This window comes from Brachionichthys hirsutus, unplaced genomic scaffold, assembly GCF_040956055.1.
Source record: "Brachionichthys hirsutus isolate HB-005 unplaced genomic scaffold, CSIRO-AGI_Bhir_v1 contig_971, whole genome shotgun sequence".
NCBI classification, from domain to species: domain Eukaryota; kingdom Metazoa; phylum Chordata; class Actinopteri; order Lophiiformes; family Brachionichthyidae; genus Brachionichthys; species Brachionichthys hirsutus.
Window position 1 is genome coordinate 184,002 of NW_027180381.1, and position 18,505 is coordinate 202,506.

General features: G+C 48.1%; 1 pseudogene; it reads right to left on the reverse strand.

Annotated features, from left to right (window-relative positions):
- Window positions 1–1,306: 1,306 nt before the first annotated feature.
- Window positions 1,307–18,300, reverse strand: LOC137914342 (pyridoxal-dependent decarboxylase domain-containing protein 1-like; annotated as a pseudogene).
- Between the last annotated feature and the right edge of the window lie 205 nt (window positions 18,301–18,505).

Genomic DNA, 18,505 nt, shown 5'->3' on the forward strand with positions numbered 1-18,505 from the left:
GGTTTCATTCTATAATACTGAAACAATCTATTTAGATTAATGCCTGACTGTTAAACGTGTATAAAGTGTGTGGTGAGGGGTTTTACAGCCTTAAAACATTTATGTACATGTATAATAATTGTAAAAAAATAAAAATTACTACATTGCGGATTTCACTTATTGCGGGCTGTTTTTGGACGTAACCCCCGCGGAAAATGAGGGACTACTGTTGTTAGAGTAGCGTTGTATTTTCATTGTAAAACTGTAAAGATGGAGGAAGCCACGAGGTTTTCCCATAGGAAAACTTCCCTTTGTCTTTAGTTTCATCGAAGGGGGTAGGGATCTATGTAAATACCTGGGACAACCTACTTTCACCGTGTGAATAAAAAGGCCGAGAGGTCTCGGGCGAGGGGTCTTTTGTTCGCAGCCGCTGGGCGAGCAGGGTCCCTCCTTACCGGTAAAGTATCGAAGTTTGTCTGCCTGATTCATTTTGTGTGCGTTTAATTATTTCTTACACAGTGTGTCGGGGAATAACCCCTACAACTGTATAGTGAGCGGGATGCTTTGTGGCATTTGCGTACTAATGGTTAGTAACCCTGACCCTAACCCAGGGGTCGGCAACCCAAAATGTTGAAAGAGCCATATCGGACCAAAAAAACAAAAAACAAATATGTCTGGAGCCGCAAAAAATTAAAAGCCTTATATAAGCTGTGGCGTATATAAATGAATTCACACGCCACGGTGGGCTGAGTCGTAGGGGTTAAAACATTGACGACTCGCACGCAGTACTTTGCACAGGCCTTGACGCATTTATTCTGCTCCAGCTCGCATAGAAAGCAGACTGTCGACTTACGTTGGCTGTTGTATCGGTTGACGGTAAATACCTCGTTGAGCCAGTGCAATCCGTCGTTGTTCCCGTGTTGCGTATATCCTGCGTTTTAATGCGGTCAACAAAAAGTTTTTCCTCACGCTCACCCCACCAGCATAACAAGGCCACACACACACTAACACAGCACAGGTGCGCACACAAATAAAGCCTCCACTCCAGCTGTGCCACGCCCCAATCACCGTGGCGTGGATGCGCACACACCCAGCACGCGCACACACCCAGCGCGCGCACATTGGCTCTTACATTCCGGCCCCTAATTATTAAGTGATAATAATTATCCATCACCATTAACTTATAGGATAAAGAAAAAACATATACCAAGGGCACCAAGTGACACATAATAAGGCTGTCAGAGTCCAGTCAATAGAAATGTCCATACGGCATCCAGAACTCTTCCTGTAATCCATGGGTACGGGGGTGCCATTTTATCCACAAGTATCATGATGTCCTCAGGAACAAAGTCCCTTTGAGCACTGTTCCATTTCTGTCGCTCTTATAATCCCCTCTGAGGGGACCATTCACCGTCCATCCCAGGATAGTCTTGGTAGCATAAGGGCCTCCATTCACTCCACGGACCACCTCCCAGGGCTCAAGCGCCTGAGGTACGTTGGTGCCAATGAGTAGATCCACATCCGCATTGAACTCTGCAGGTATCTGTATGTGCTTCAGATGCGGCCAGCGTTCGAGGTCTTTTGCTTGTGGGATATTTCCTCGGTGGACAGGCATGCTCTTCTGTGTGAAGATCTCAGGCAAATCACAAAAGTGGTTGGATTCCAGGTCGGCTACTTCCAAATCCACTAACATGTCGCTGTCCACAACTTCCTCTTGCCCCATTGTTTTGAGGAGAATCTCTGTCTTCCTTCCGGTGAGGTTAAGCCGGTTCATGAGACGTTCAGTGCAAAACGAAGCAGTACTTCCCGGATCCAAGAACGCATAAGTGACCAGAGTCTCATGTCCTCTCTTGCTCTTCACCTGCACAGGCAGGATAGACAGCGCGCAGTCCTGTTTGCCGGCCCCAGTTAAGCCACTGGACTGAACAGACACCCCAGCACCTACTCTGGCCCCTTCGTAGCCACCATTAGTCTGCGTAGAACTTGTTTGCATTGATTTGGACTGGACATGCAACAATGTGGGGTGTTTCAGATTGCATATTCCACACATCAAACATTTTCTGCAATCTCTGCTCACGTGCCCAATGCACAGACAGCCAAAACACATCCTGTTTTCCTTCAAAAAAGAAATCTTTTCCTCTTGCGTCCTTTTATCCAACAGAAGGCAAGCATCCAAATTATGTCCAGCACCACAATACAAGCACGCCCTTTCAGGTACCGGTAAGTTCTTTTCTCTTCTGTTCACAGACTCCACTTTCCTTTCAACAGGTGCTACAGTGATGGCAAAACTACTACCTCGAGGGTTTGTATCAGACCGGGATGTTACAGGCGAATCTTGAATATCCCCAAAGACAGGGTCACTTGCGATCTTAACTTGCCTCTCAATAAACTCCACAATGTCATGAAAGGCTGCTCTACGATGGAACCTTCCCTGCAGGTCACAGGCCTCACTTCTCCATTGATCTCGCAATTTATGGGGAAGCTTTTTCATAATATTTTGCATGTTAGTGGGCACATTTAGGTCACCCACAGATTCTCCCATAGTGTTACAACACTCTCGCAGCAATAGACTGTAGGCTTGTAATGCCTTGAGATCTTCACCCTTTAAAAGAGGCCACGAGAGCACCTTGTCCATGTAAGCTGAGGCTACTTTAAATGGATCTCCAAAATGTTCTTGTAACAGAGCCTTCGCGTTATTGTATCCATAAGCAGGTGGCAGGTGCTGGCAGCTTCGGACCAAATCCCGGGGCTGACCTCTGGTATACTGCTCAAGGTAGTACAAACGGTCCTTGTGACTCGGAGTTCTGTCTTCAATGTTGTGCTCGAAGGCTCTTATGAAGGTTTGATATTGCAGTGGATCTCCATCGAAAATGTGTAGATCAAGGTTAGGCAAAAGGAAAAGTGACTGTTGCTGAACCATTAAGGATGTGATTTCATTCTGCTTCTCCAGCACCGTAATCAAACGCTGATCAAAAGTGTTCTCTGTTGTAGGTGCGGTTAGATCACACTGGATGGAAGCAACAGGGTGAAACTCATCTGCCGGTAATGCTTGTAGGCCGGCCCCAGACACAACAGAACGAGGCTCAGTTTGGTGACTTGTTTTAGGTTTCACAGCAGCACAACCTAAAGACACAGTGTCCTCCATCCCCGATGGCTGGGTGGGGAATGCAGGCACAAACGCTGCAGCATCCGTACTTAACTTAATGTTTGTGTTCTTATTCAGATAAAAGTCCATCCCATCTGATTTAACAGAAACATGAGAACCTTCTGAGGCCCTTAACACGTTCACTTTAGCTATAGCAGCAACCAGTTCCATGTTCAAGTCCATTGCCTCCATCCTCCTCTTTAACTGCTCCTGTTGTTCCTGCATAGCATGCTTCTCTTTCAGCAGCTTCTGGCGAGCCATCAGAGCGGCGGTCTCAGCCTCTGCTATTATTCTGATCGACGCAATGCTGGACACAGCAGACCTGCTGCTTATGGTGCTGCTCCTTTCATCAGCTTCATCTACATCCGATCTGGTGTCCTGTTCTGGATCCATATTTATTTCACAAAATAACCAATAATTTACCAAATCTGCAGTGCACACAAAAAGCACAGCGCCTTATTCTTCTGAATTATATTCCTTTTATCCACGGGACCATTCAACCCCGCCCTCTTGATCACGCAGAGTTGTGGATAAACATCCAACGTCCCAGAACAAACAGCGCTTCACCGTCAACAGCTTCAAAACTTTTTTGTTGACAAAATATTGTGGCGTATATAAAATGAATTCACACGCCACGGTGGGCTGAGTCGTAGGGGTTAAAACATTGACGACTCGCACGCAGTACTTTGCACAGGCCTTGACGCATTTATTCTGCTCCAGCTCGCATAGAAAGCAGACTGTCGACTTACGTTGGCTGTTGTATCGGTTGACGGTAAATACCTCGTTGAGCCAGTGCAATCCGTCGTTGTTCCCGTGTTGCGTATATCCTGCGTTTTAATGCGGTCAACAAAAAGTTTTTCCTCACGCTCACCCCACCAGCATAACAAGGCCACACACACACTAACACAGCACAGGTGCGCACACAAATAAAGCCTCCACTCCGGCTGTGCCACGCCCCAATCACCGTGGCGTGGATGCGCACACACCCAGCACGCGCACACACCCAGCGCGCGCACATTGGCTCTTACATAAGCCTTATAATCAAGGCAACACATGCTGCATCTATCTATATTCCGAAACGGCTCTTTTTCTCTCATCTCCATCCGGATATTTTTGAGCAAAGTCTGTGTTTATTCTGGAAATGTCTTGCGACATTTGACTTTTTGTGGTTTGCTAACTTCTCATTCCATATTAAGCGTACCGGTAAACCCGTCTGGTCAGCAGTGAAGGCGAACGAATCTGCCCACGTATCATTAAACGTTCTGCTGTCTTCAGACACTTTTCTTTTCTTAGATTTATCCACAGTTGTCCTACCTGGGGGGCGAAAAATTCAAGAAATCGCACATTTGGCGTTTGTGACGGGATATACAACGTATATCCGGTCACGGTTCGATGGTTGTGACGTATATTATGAGCGACAAAAAAATTTAATACGTTTTATTTTGTATTATTTATAATCGCCATAATCTTCAAATTTAGAGTTACACTTTAAAAACGAACGAACTAAAATAAAATACATTGAATTAAATACGCAGCAGAGGGATGAAAGAGCCACATGCGGCTCCGGAGCCGCGGGTTGCTGACCCCTGTCCCTAACCCGTTGCCTCCTTATTGTGCCTCTTGAAGAAGCCGCCCTACTCCATTTCAGCTTTACCATTTGTGGGTAATTCTTTGCATCCCTTTCCATGGCAGTTGTGACTGAACCTTTTGTTGGTCTACCTCACCATGGATTGACTTCAACAGAATGTAGCATGTATTACAGTTTCACACATCACAGCTGTTTCACTGAAAGCTGCATCTCCTGTTCAAACCTGCCGACATGTAGCCCGGTTAGCCGAGCAGCTAACGCTAACGCTCGAGTTTGAGCCCTGCTGATTGGCTGTCTCAACTTCCTGGATATCTTTTTATTCCCTTTCCTGTTTTCTCCTGTTCGATCACCGTTTCCTGCAGATCTTTTGTTTTCCATGACTCAAGTCTGGAGCCATGGAAAGTCATTCTGTAATGGGCAAAACGATTCTTATTCTTTTAATATTGCTCATTGTGTATTGGTCTGTATTGTTTTATGTGTGCCCTGTCCCCCCCCCGTTGATCCCTGCGTGGGCTGCGCTGGGCGTGGTCACAGACTCAGTTCAGGTGCAGGAGAAAACGCACCTGCTGGAGATTCAACCGAGGAGAACTTTACTCACGCAGCATCCCCTTGAGCGGCTTGGACATAAAGCTGACGGTCTTTTTCTTTTTTTACTCAAAATCTACCAGTGTATTTAAACTTCTGAGTACAACTGTATATAGCAGCATATACACTACAAAAAGAAATGTCTGTGTGAATTCAGTCTGGTTGGTAGCTGGTTTTTAACACTAAGACGCAAGACATTCATTCATTAAGCCAGTGGTTCTCAAATGGTGGGGGGCGCGGTGCGATGTCAGGGGGGGCGCCTGTGACCGCGGAGAAAATGTTTTTTTGCCTTACGAGAGTAAAGTGTAATTGCACATCCACTCCAGTAGTTGGCAGTGGCGCCCTGATTGTCAGAGTGCGCGCAGGGAGGATTATCAGAAGAAGAGCGGTCGTAAACAATCTACGGTGGGAGAAGAAGAAAGACTTGACTTCCTCATTTTCTGTTGCAGACAAAAAAAAAATGGTAATAAAGTTATTCTTTGTTGTAAGTTGATCTATATTTCTTTCTTTTTCATATTTCTTTGTATGTTAATAAGGATACAAAAGTGTTTTTTTTTTTCGGGGGGGGGGGTGGGGGGGCGCGAAATGTTTTTTTCTTCCTAGGGGGGGCGCGACAGAAAATAATTGAGAAGCACTGCATTAAGCCAACCTTGCGTTTTAAATGGCTGTAAAGTTCCATGTTTCTGTTTAATATTAAACCCAATGTGGCATTAAAGCGACAAAAAGCACCGGTACCTGCGGCCAGGTGGAACGTCCTGCCCTTTATAGAGCTCTGGAATGGGGAGAACCAGTTTAAGACGGAGCCAACCAGAGGAAGCTGCCTCATCACCCCCTGCAACACACACACACACACACACACACACACACAGCCAATGAAGCAGCCTGCTCACAGCTGCTACGGCCGTCCATCCTCGGTGGCCGTTCACACCCGGGCAGCGTTCAGGCAGCTCACACCTGGCAGAACCATTTGCCTCCAGCGAACACGCCCGACTCTGATGCGCAATAGAGAAATGAATGAATGAATACTATCTGCTAAACACACAGGACCCGCCGCTGAAGGGCATTCTGAAGGAAAAAGGAAAAAGGGGACTCGTGGGGAGCATTTCAGAGAAACGCTGCAACGGGCAGACGATGACCAGGACTCACTAGCGTTCACGCTGACCTACCCGTGTGTGTTACAGACACGAGCGCTGACTCATCCGTGCACACACACACACAACACACCTCCTCCAGGAGTTTCTCTTCATTGGCCTTTGCAGCTGCAGCTCCGCCTCCAGGATGCCCTTTCTCACCACCTCCGTCATGTTCTCCAGCAGCTGAGCAGAGCAGGAACATACGGTGTGTTAAACGTATGACAGACACACACACACACACGCACACACACACACACACACACACACACACACACTTATACGTGTATACGGAGTAACCCGTGATAGGACTTTTTATTTACTCTTCCGTTCTCCTCGATGTCTCTTCCGAAGGCCGCTATCGTCTCCACCAGGGCGGAAATATCAACATCCTCAGTTACCATGCCAACGAAAACACCATCCTCTTGTGCTCCAAACTCCGGGCCTTGGGAGGGAGGGGGACGGGGACGGGGAGTTGGACATGGAGACAAACAACAATCCAAACGATCTAGCGGACAGACGCAGGACTGGACACTTCGTGAAATGAGCAGCGGTACTCACCAGTGGAGAAGACGATGTCCGTGTCAAGGTCGTGGAGTTTCTTCAGCAGCTCCGCATTGACCTTCTTAACTTCCTGCTTCCTCCTGCTCTCATCGCTTCCATCAGTCTCAGGCTCGTACCTGAATATCACAATATCCGTCATGGTGCTGTGCATGAAGCACACAGAAAGCTGAGCAGGCCGAGCTAACACCGTTCAAAGGATCTGCCACGTGTCCTCCAGTCAAAGGTTTCCACTCTGCAGATCTGTGTCTTGGAGTTTTATTCAGTCCTGCCCCCCCCCCCCCCTTATTAACGAGACGGGGTCAGAGCACAGACAAACGTTGCTGAGATCACACTGTCCACCAGAGGACAGTGTGATCTGTGGTTTGTTTCAGAGGAATAGCCCCTCCCCCTTCCTTCTGCCCCTCCCCCTCCCTCCAGACACCGCAGCCTAAACTGTGTAAATGATACAGAACTGTGTTAAATTAACTTTTATTATGCTTTTGTTTTTCGTATTATTTACACCCTTATGTGTTTTCTGTTGTTTAGATACACGTAGTTACATATTAATATAACTGTCGGCATGGAAACGGACATTAATCTGCTGCGTAGGAACGGATTCATCCAGTTTACATTATTTCTGAAGGGAAATAGAGTTTCGGATTTGGAACAGTATTGTGGAACTAATTATGTTGGAGAACTGAGATTCAACTGTAGCTAAAGTGTTCCTTCCTAGCCGATGTTTACTGCTTCAACAGATTCCACATTTACCACAAAGGTTACTGCAATATTACCATCATATTATAGTCCTGGAGTTATCAGTCAATCCTTTGTGATGCTTTCCTCTGTGGGTAAATGTCCTAGAGTCCCTTGTGAAAGAAACCTCTCAGTCTTAGGAGGATGTTCTAAATAAACCTCTAAATTAGCTACACATCTGGTCTTTCTTCCGTTTGTTCTGAGGTATACATGTTTAACGCTATGTAAACTCAAGCAGTCACCAGAGATGACTTCTAAACGGACTAAAACGACCGACTGGGAAGTGTCTCCTCATGAATGGGTCAGCCAGGCTGGCTGGTGCCAGCAGGCTTCCACAGGACCCTACCGGCTCCCCTCGCTCCTCCTATTGAGGGATATTTTAAGGAGTAAAGCTGGGCCAACGCCATTGAACCCTTAGTTCAATGGCAGCCGGACCCTTTAAAATCTATCGAGCTTTACCGGAGAGCACCCAGGCCGGGCCAGCTGAGATCCTCGATGTATACGAGTGAAGGGGCGTGGCGATGGGCTTCCTCTCTGAAGTCTTGTCTGATGCTCAGGGTGGCGCTCATGGTGACAGTCAGCTCCGACAGCTTCCTCACCAGGTCCTCCACGTCCTCCTGCTGGGTGCCCAGACCTGGACAGAAGAGAGGACGCCATGTTCAAAGCATTTCCTTAGCAAAATGCCACATCTGTGTGTGTGTGTGCGTGTGCGTGTGCCTGTGTGTGTGCGCGTGTGTGTGATACCTGCAGCAGTCAGGAGGGGGCTGAAGCGAACACAAACACCCTCGTCTTCCAGCTCCACCACATCGACCCCACTGGTGGGGAGAAGCTGGATCAGCCGTTCAGCCAGCTACAACAGAAAGGGGGGGGGGGGGGGGGGGCAGTTGAGAGCATTTACAGCAGCACTGTTGAGCTCCATCTAAACGTCTTTCAAAGCAGATTACCGTCTAATTACAACCTGTCCGTACTGCTGTAGTCTGGAAGCCATGACCATAAAAGGTAGATTATAATCCAAAACCACCTCATCTGAACTGACACAAGGTGGAAAAGTAGTCTTTGGTCCGAGTCTAAAACCAAATCAGGGGATTGATTTATTGTTCCAGACATTATTTCTGTGATTTGATTTCTTTTTTCATAACATTTTAACATCTGCAGGAAAATGATGGGGAACACTTCCAATTTCCATGTGCAAAGTAAATGCACAGAGATGTGTACATATATCCCTGTGTACGTATATCCATGTGTACGTATATCCATGTGTACGTATATCCATGTGTACATATATCCATGTGTACATATATCCATGTGTACGTATATCCATGTGTACGTATATCCATGTGTACGTATATCCATGTGTACGTATATCCATGTGTACGTATATCCATGTGTACGTATATCCATGTGTACATATATCCATGTGTACGTATATCCATGTGTACGTATATCCATGTGTACGTATATCCATGTGTACGTATATCCATGTGTACATATATCCATGTGTACGTATATCCATGTGTACGTATATCCACGTGTACATATATCCATGTGTACGTATATCCATGTGTACGTATATCCATGTGTACGTATATCCATGTGTACGTATATCCATGTGTACATATATCCAGACTCATAGACCTATAACGATTCATCGTTACACAGACGCTCACCCATCTGTTGAAGGCGTCAAACACCTCCATCTCCCCAGCGCAGTACCGCTCCACTGAAGCCCCATCGGATGCTACCGTCACAAAAAAGGAAACAACTAGCACAAACTAATGGCAATCCGTTCAGGGAATTATTAGATATATATTAAAAGGCAGAATTTGAGAATATGGACCGAACGCCGATACATTGAATGATCGCTGACGTTATCTTGTGTCGTTAATAGACGAGGGTCACTGAGCGAGTCGGCTCGAAACCTAGTGTCGGCCAGCCTCAATAATGAGGAGTTAATTAACGCCCTGGTGAACGTGTACTGGTACCTGTACACCAGCGTTCGGTCCATATTCTCAAATGTCACCTTTATTTTTATATATATATATAATAATAATAATAATATCAGTGTCTCACTGAAGTAGAGGAGCCACACTAAACATCTTCCTGCAGACGAGGGCTGAAAACGGCGCGGCTAAGGGCAGCGTTTCTTTTATTTATCAGTTCACCCTGAAATGTTGCCTGTGGGTGTGGGCATGCCACAGGCCAATTCCTCTGCACACCCACAGGCAACAGGAGAGCCGAGTCCGTCCTCCACCTGTTGGACACAGAGACACGGGCAAACAAATTCAGCATCATCACCTTCGTGCTTTAAGCAAGCCGTCGTGTGACATGCAAAGCTGAATGGGTGAAATTTAGATATTTTTATTTTTTGCATTACAAGAAAGAAAACCTAAAACTCAGGACACCTTATTGGATTTTGGCGTAACAGGGGGGGGGGGGGGGGGGTCAATGGGGACTGAAGACAGGAAGAGAGCATTTATCTCATCCAGGCCTTTTTGAATCCTGACCATCATTAGTCCACAGTCTATCGGATACATTACGAAAAAAAGTACAATATTTGTGGGCAACCATCAAAGGGTTTTGGGCAGGCAGTTTTCAGAGTTAAAGTCGAACCCTGTAATGACTCCGAAGGGTTGAAGCAGGCTTTAGAGAACAAATGTCCCACCAAGGCACTACCCCAATAAGAAGACGATGGACCAGACTGGACCTTGAAACCTCAACACAAGTACCACCCATGTTTTAAGACCCAGGCACAGGAACTAGGGCCCACAAGGCTGACTCTTGTATTGCCCCGCATCACCCGAGGCAGAGAACAACAGAATGCATTTGCATTTGATATAGTTTATATCAGTTTGACCAAGTATGATGTCTTTGCTGCCATGCTCTTGAGAAAAAGCAGCATTTCCCTCCCCTTAGTCAGTTTAGTTCATCTTCAGCTGCTTTATTCAGGATGCTTAGATCATCATGAACATCTGAATTGGGATGATTGATGAAAGATCTGTCCTCTTGAAGTCTCTCACTTTCATCACTTCTGTTTATCTTCTCACATAATGACTTAATTAAATTAATTCAATCAGCCTTGAAACGTCTGTGTAAAACCTTAAGACTGTCCAATGGAAGACTCTTGGCCTGAAGTACCAGCGCCCGCACCTTTAAGAAACACCTCAAAATAATGTATCATAAAATGCTGTTGTACCGGTTACAAACCCAGACCTGAGCAGGTCTCACAGGAACAGTCCTGTGTTTGGAGGGACAGACTTATTTTGGGACAATTGGAAGTTTGATTCTGCAAACTACAATGTATGGCGTTCCCCAGGGGTCAGTCCGAGGACCCTTTCTGTCAGCTTAAGAACATATCCAGAGGGAAGGTAGCCTATCCAGAACTCTGCAGCTCAAGGGTTGACCAGAACAATGAGCTCAGATCACTCCAGTTCTGAACTCTGTACACTGGCTCCCAGTGGGCTATGGGATAGTTTTGCTACTGGTTTATGAATCAGTCAGTGGGTTAGAGGCAGAATGCTTCAATGACACGTTAGTTGAATATAAACCTGGCGAAGCAGCGTTTAGCTTTTATGCCGGGAACCCCCGCCCCCAGTGAACCGAGATCAGCAGCAACGGTTCAGACTCTTACATTGGAATCTTGCACTTTATATGTTTTTGCATTTATATTTAGCAGCTTTTTTCTTCTTTTTTTAAGCAGTGTATGGTAAACATCTCAAATGGAAAAAATGTCCCGATGCTTTCAGACTGGCAAGAAACTCTCAATGCGACCTGAAAACGTAAAAGTACCGGTAGGCAGATATACCCTACAAAGTACCTGCGAAGTGTTTTATGATTCTGTCAAGCTTGGCCTACTCCTCATTACATACCGATAAATGAATGGATTGATCAGGACCCCAAACAGCCCGACAAAATGTAGGAGTTTCAATTAACGGGCAGATATTCATGACCCTTTGTATTATATATACATTAAAGGCACAGAAATGCAATGAGTGTTTAAATACACTCGCTGAATACCTCAGAGATTATGCCTTAGTGGTTCTTTTCTTAAATACTGAACACAAAGTGAACAGCCCTTCAGCCAGATGAAACCCAAAAACCACAGAGCCGGAGAGAGAAATGCTCCGGAGTGACAGGAAGAAAGACGAGAGAGAGGATGGAGAGAACGAGGCGAGGGCGCCGGGAACGTCCCGGAGTGAAGCACCAGAGACGGGCGGAATCAGCTACGCCACGCCCTGAACCCAAGGCAAGCCGCACCGACTATAGGCACACGCACACACCTGGAGTTGCAGGTATTGGTATCTCTGCATCTCCACAGGGAATGCAGTAAACTGAAATGTATTCCACTCTCACCAGGTTTAAGTACCACTGAGATCTGGATTATTCACGGCATGTTTCGATGCTGCTAATCATAGATCGGCGAGTTGGAAAGATGCCAGTGAACAAGCCTTCGAGCCGCCAGCACTCCGGAGAACGAGACTTTTACCGTGGCCGAGGCGATCCCGGCGTCAAGCACAGCCTACAAACACAAACGAGCTCCGTTTCTGATTCGTTCATGCTGCTCGAGTCAGGGTCAGTTAGAAGGAGCCACACAAAAGTAAAGGCGTCCAGTTGGGGATAATAATTCAGCATTTGGTTCCGTTCCAGCTGGGCACGAATAGCATGAATAAAACTATATATGGTTCAGCGTTTCAGCGTTTTGCAAATGATCACGTTTCTCTTTCCGTTTCCATTAAATGGGAATAGAGATTCTTCTTTTGATCAGATCACGTTTTACTTTGATATTACAGTAACTGGAGGTGCATGCATCCTGTACAGAGACTGTTCAGGCAAGAGAAAAGTGTTTCTGGATGTTTCGTAGGAACCGCATGATTCAGTCTTTAAAATGTTTCAGTTCATCTGGAGCGTGTGCAGACAGCCTATATGGTATAAAGATACCAAGAACAATGTAGAACCTTCTGGTGCTGATCCAGATCACCATGTGGACGGTGTAGATCCAGCTAGGGGGGGGGGGGAGCTGCTTGGGGGAGGTCTGTGCTCTCTGAGTGCTTTTCTCGTTATGGCAGAATGTCAAGCAAACACTTACCGAGGTCTTGATGGAGGCCACAGTTTTGAGCTTCTGCAGGAGTTGATGGCTCTGAAGAGGGTTAGACACAGAATAAATTACTTTTATTAAAGAACCAAACGTTTTTGTTTTTTATATTGCTGGCACATTATTGTGAAGTGAAAACAGCGATCTTTCCAAAAATAGAAGCTTTCTCAAAGGCAACAAGGACCTGTCAGTATTTCGGGGCCACGATTCAATACATGTATCACATATGTAGATTTAATTTTGGGTTTTTGCCATTATTAGATTGGGCAGTAGGAAGTAGAGATTATTACTGAGACCCGCTGGAGAGGATCCGGTGGCTATTTGAGGAATTCTTTTTCATGCAGTCCTTGCTGGGCGTGTTGTTACTGCTGGACTGCACCAAACCGCCGCGCTTCACCGATGTTACCGCGTCACTGGGAGCTTTTAAGTCGCTGGACACTGGCCCTCTGTGAGCCGAGGGGCGTGTCTCGAGAACTCTGGCCTGGTGTTCATGTCGTGGAGCAGAGAATCCGTCGGTTCATTTCCTGGTTTACTGTCGGACGTTTCTCTTTTTTGTACACCGTTTACGGTTTAATGCATGCAAGTTACTGGACTGCAGAATGGCGTCTACTCCAGGTTTAACTATAGTAGCTCTATAAACGACACCACAGCCATTAGATTGGGAAAACATCATAATGGTAAAACATCAAACACATCACTTTTAATGTATAATTTTACTGTTTGAATTGTATTGATTTTATAACCGTGTTCACTTTTTTTATTGTCTGTATTTCTTTACTGTTTTTATATTATGTACACTGTAAAGCGTCTTTGAGTTTCCAGAAAAGCGCTATACAGTAGTCCCTCATGTTCCGCGGGGGTTACGTTCCAAAAACAATAACAATAAGTGAAATCCGCAATGTAGTCATCTTTATTTATTTTAATTATTATACATGTACATAAATGTTTTAAGGCTGTAAAACCCCTCACCACACACTTTATACACGTTTAACAGTCAGGCATTAATCTAAATAGATTGTTTCAGTATTATAGAATGAAACCAAAGATCAAAACCTTTTCAGAACTAAACATTTGTTTGAGAAATATAAATATATAGTACGTACAGTAAACGTTTTCCTGTTAATAATGTTAAGGCGTGCAGGTCGAGGAAAGAGCCGCTTGGAGTGCAGAAGAACAAATATTCTACTCGTGCTGTCTTTAGCCTCTCATGCTGCTTTATTGGATAGCTTAGCACAGCGGAACGGCAGCGGCTACATGTATCAACAGGAAGAAACAAAACCCAAAAGGGACGTGACGTTTATGCTCCTACAAAATAAAAGCCTCTTTTTACACAGAGAATAAGAGCGCTATAAAACAAACGCTTGACAAAGCAGGCAGGCCCAGCCACGGACCGGGGGTGAGGGTCATACTGTCACACCTGGTTGCTGCCTGGAGGTGAAGGAGCACAGAGAGCCGCAGGTTACCAGAGCAGGAACGGCTGCAGCGGCGTCGTGGGTCAGGGGAGGAGCGTTGCACCGTTCCCCTACCCCGCCAGTTCCGCTGAATGATAAATACATTTTCCGCTTTAAATGTGTTGTAAAATAAATCCCGACGCTGCAGCACCGTTTTCACGAGAAGCTCCAGAAATGTTTGTGTTCTACGCGTTTGTAAGGATTAATGGCCGAGACTGAGAAACGGGCCACACATTTCACGCCGCTCTGAACATTCTGTGTTGAAACTGGAGACAGTATTTACACCACGTTACCAGGATAGCTGAGGTGACCTGACCCGCCACCAGGGTTGCCAGGTTGACCCTAGAGGAGAAAGCACAACAGCAAGATAAACGACAAAACGGACCTCACGTAAGACATAAGAATCCTACGTAACAAATGCTGCTGATAATATTAGCTCGGTTAAATAATAGATAAGATTAAGGTGAGAAGCATTGGGAGACGGATCTCATCCCAAATGGGTGCGTGACGTTCATCTCAGCCGTTACGCTGCTTTATAGACCGGCAGGCGGCACCGAAACTAAAACAGGAGGACAAGATGCGTTTCGTAATTCATGCAGTGAAAGAAGCAAAGTCTGGCTTGTAACCCGAGAACAGACAGAGCTACAGGGAGAACCGCCCACACGCCTCCTGATGAGCGTCTCAGTCCCGTGCAGGAGGCGTGACCCACCCCTCAACATGGAGCCATATGTTGTACTGCTCACAGAGGTCCTTCAGACGAGCCAACTTGTCTGTGTGACCTGCTCCAGGGGTGCCTGGGGGGGCGGGGGGGGGGGGCAAAGCAGATTATTACTCCTGGAAAGCACCAAATACTAGGACTGTGCCCGCTGGCTCACCTGCATTGGCGATCAGCAGCAACGGGAGCCTCCCGGCCTCGATGTCCTCTTGGATCAGTTTGTCCAACAGCGCAACATCCTGATGGCGTCAATGAGGACGAGTCCAACAACAGGCTGGAACTACGGGAAGCTGCGCTTTCAAGCGGTTCGTCTCCCCACCATCTGGTGCTGCGATCCGAAGACGGTGTTGCAGGGGGCCGCACACAGGCTGGAGAGCGGGAGGCCGAGCTACGGAGACAAGCTCCGACCACTGTCAGAGACTTATCGGCAAGTCTGCAGGACCAACCAAAGACGGGACAGAGACGACCAGCGTAAGACGAGAAAAGGACAGTTTAATCACTTTGTGGGAGCTCAAGAGGAATACGAGGGCGACCTCTGCTTTTAGATACGACTATCATGATGGGCCAAATGTGCAGATGGATTATGGGTAATCTGTAAGGTTGAACTCATGGTAGCTCATACAAAAAACGACTTTTCCTCAGTAGCGGAGTTCTTATTGAATCCCAATGATCCCTTTCATGACCCGATCCCGACTCACCACCCCCACAGGGACGCCTGGCAGCATGACCCCTAACCCGAACCCGAACCCGAACCCGAACCCGAACCCGAACCCGAACCCAAACACCCGATGCTTAATAAATGAGGATTCGCACCACGGCCTTCAGACTGTTTAATTATGGTGCCGAGCGTTCTCTCCTTCCTACCTGGCTGCACAAGTGCTGTCCCTGCCCTGGCCCGCCGGAGGCGCTGTGGTAGACGACGGGCTGTTTGGAGCCGAGCACTCCGTATCCCTCAGAGGCATATTCTTCAAAATGAGTGTGAATGGCCAGCCGGCACACTTTGACGAGGCCGTCCCTGTCATCCTCATGGAAGTAGGCGGAGCCGTTCTCATACCTGGACAGGGGGGGGCAGAGCAGCGAGTAGCTGGAGAGTTCACTATGGGTGCTAACAAATCCCAGAGGACCCCCTAGAGGACCCCCCAGAGGACCCCCCCAGAGGACCCTCCAGAGGCCCCCCCAGAGGACCCCCCCAGAGGACCCTCCAGAGGCCCCCCCAGAGGACCCCCCGAGGACTCCCCCAGAGGACCCTCCAGAGGACCCTACAGAGGCCCCTCCAGAGGACCCTCCAGAGGACCCCCCGAGGACCCCCCAGAGGATCCCCCAGAGGATCCCCCAGAGGACCCCCCGAGGACCCCCCAGAGGATCCCCCAGAGGACCCTCCAGAGGACCCCCAAGGACCCCCCAGAGGATCCCCCGAGGACTCCCCCAGAGGACCCCCCGAGGACCCCCCAGAGGATCCCCCAGAGGATCCCCCAGAGGACCCCCCGAGGACCCCCCAGAGGATCCCCCAGAGGACCCTCCAGAGGACCCCCCGAGGACCCCCCAGAGGATCCCCCAGAGGATCCCCCAGAGGACCCCCCAGAGGATCCCCCAGAGGATCCCCCAGAGGACCCCCCGAGGACCCCCCAGAGGATCCCCCAGAGGATCCCCCAGAGGACCCCCTGAGGACCCCCCAGAGGACCCCCCAGAGGACCCCCCAGAGGACCCTCCAGAGGACCCTCCAGAGAGCCCCCCCAGAGGACCCTCCAGAGAGCCCCCCCAGAGGACCCCCCAGAGGACCCCCCCAGAGGACCCCCCCAGAGGACCCCCCCAGAGAGCCCCCCCAGAGGACCCCCCCAGAGAGCCCCCCCAGAGGACCCCCCACGCATCCGACGCCGCCCACCTGAACAGTCTGCAGAGCCACAGCGTGGTGTCGGGCAGGATCCGGGCGGTCAGCGTCCGCAGCCGCTCTCTGTCCAACACCGACATGTAGGCTGCCAGGCTGTGGCCCAACAAGGTCATGTGACCCAGCTGGCCCACGTCCCGCCTCCTGCTGGAAACACAGAGCAGCAGCCGGATCAGACTCCTTGAAGGTTTCTCTCCTCTCCTACGATCACCTGCAGGTTATCGGTCCAGAGCAGCGGCTCCGACAGATCAAAGCGTCACCAAAGCGTTGATGGAAAAGCGTCCGTCACGTTTCAGTCCGCCTCCTCTGTGGAGGCATTCACACAGCGCCAGCTGCTCATTGGCCGTGGCTGCCAGAGGGGAGGAGCCGCGGACGCCGCAACTCACAAGACTTTTCACTAAATAAATATGTGGAGTAAAATCAGCCTCACAGAACTTCAAAGGATGAGGAACGCGTTTGATTTCACAGAAAGGTCAATGAGGTCAAACAGTAATCGGGCTACAAATACTGCCAGTACTCATCTTCATCACTTTTGTCACAGGCTAGTTCTGCTTACTGTTGGCTGGGCGGGTCCTCTTCTTCCTCCTCCTCCTCCTCTTCATGCATGAGGTTATGAACGAGGTGCAGGATGGTGGCAGCATCCTGACCGCTGCGGATCAAAGAGAGCATCGAGCCTTTGAACTCAGAACCGCTGCAGATCAAAGAGAGCATCGAGCGTTTGAACTCAGAAACACACATCGGGTTCTCCAAGGCGTCGGAAATAAAGCGCTTCATCGCTGCACCGCATTCACACCTGATCGTACTCAGACAGCGGCATTGCTACGAGCTTAGCAGTGCCCCCCCCCCCCCCCCCCCCCCCCAATCCCAGGCAGGTTTTAAACACATCTAACAGAAGTACAGAGGGATGGCAGATTTAAAAATACATTAATAAGTGAAAATATAAATAATATTAAAGAACAAAGAAAACAAAGACACATACAAAATAGGACCGAAGTAAATATCAAATAAGTATGTTTAATTCATAAAGTAAAAGTACCCAAAGTGTTTTGGGTGGCCAGTCGCCTGTGGTGTGTGTGTGTGTGTGTGTGTGTGTGTGCGTGTGTGCGTGTGCGTTTGGGCACGTCTTACTCTCCCTGCAGCGGTCCAGGGATGATCGCTCCGCTGAAGCTCCGCCTCTCTGATCCCGCCTCCAGTTCTCTGAACAGGTGAACAGCACAAACAAGCACCTGAACGCGTGCGTCTCCCTCGTGTGTTCAGTACAACGTTCAGCAGACAGAGGTCGCCTGTTTCACATCGTGCAGTAAAAACTACAAATAAATACACAGCGAAGCAAAAAGAAATAAAGACAAAAAAATAAATCTCACCTCTCTCCATCGCCAGGAAGCTCATAGCGTCACTGAGGTTCCTGCCGACTTCAGCAAGCGTGGCGTCCACCATCGTGTGTGTGTGTGTGTGTGTGTGTGTGTGTGCGTGTGTGTGTGCGTGTCTGTGTCTGTGCGTGCGTGTCTGCTGGGAAAGTTAAAGAGAATTTAGAGGAGTTAGTCATTACAAACGCTCCTCGGTTTATCACGGAGACAACCTGAGAGGAAGGTAAGATAAACGATTGTGAGACTCCAGCCGGTTAGACGATGGTCGATTATCA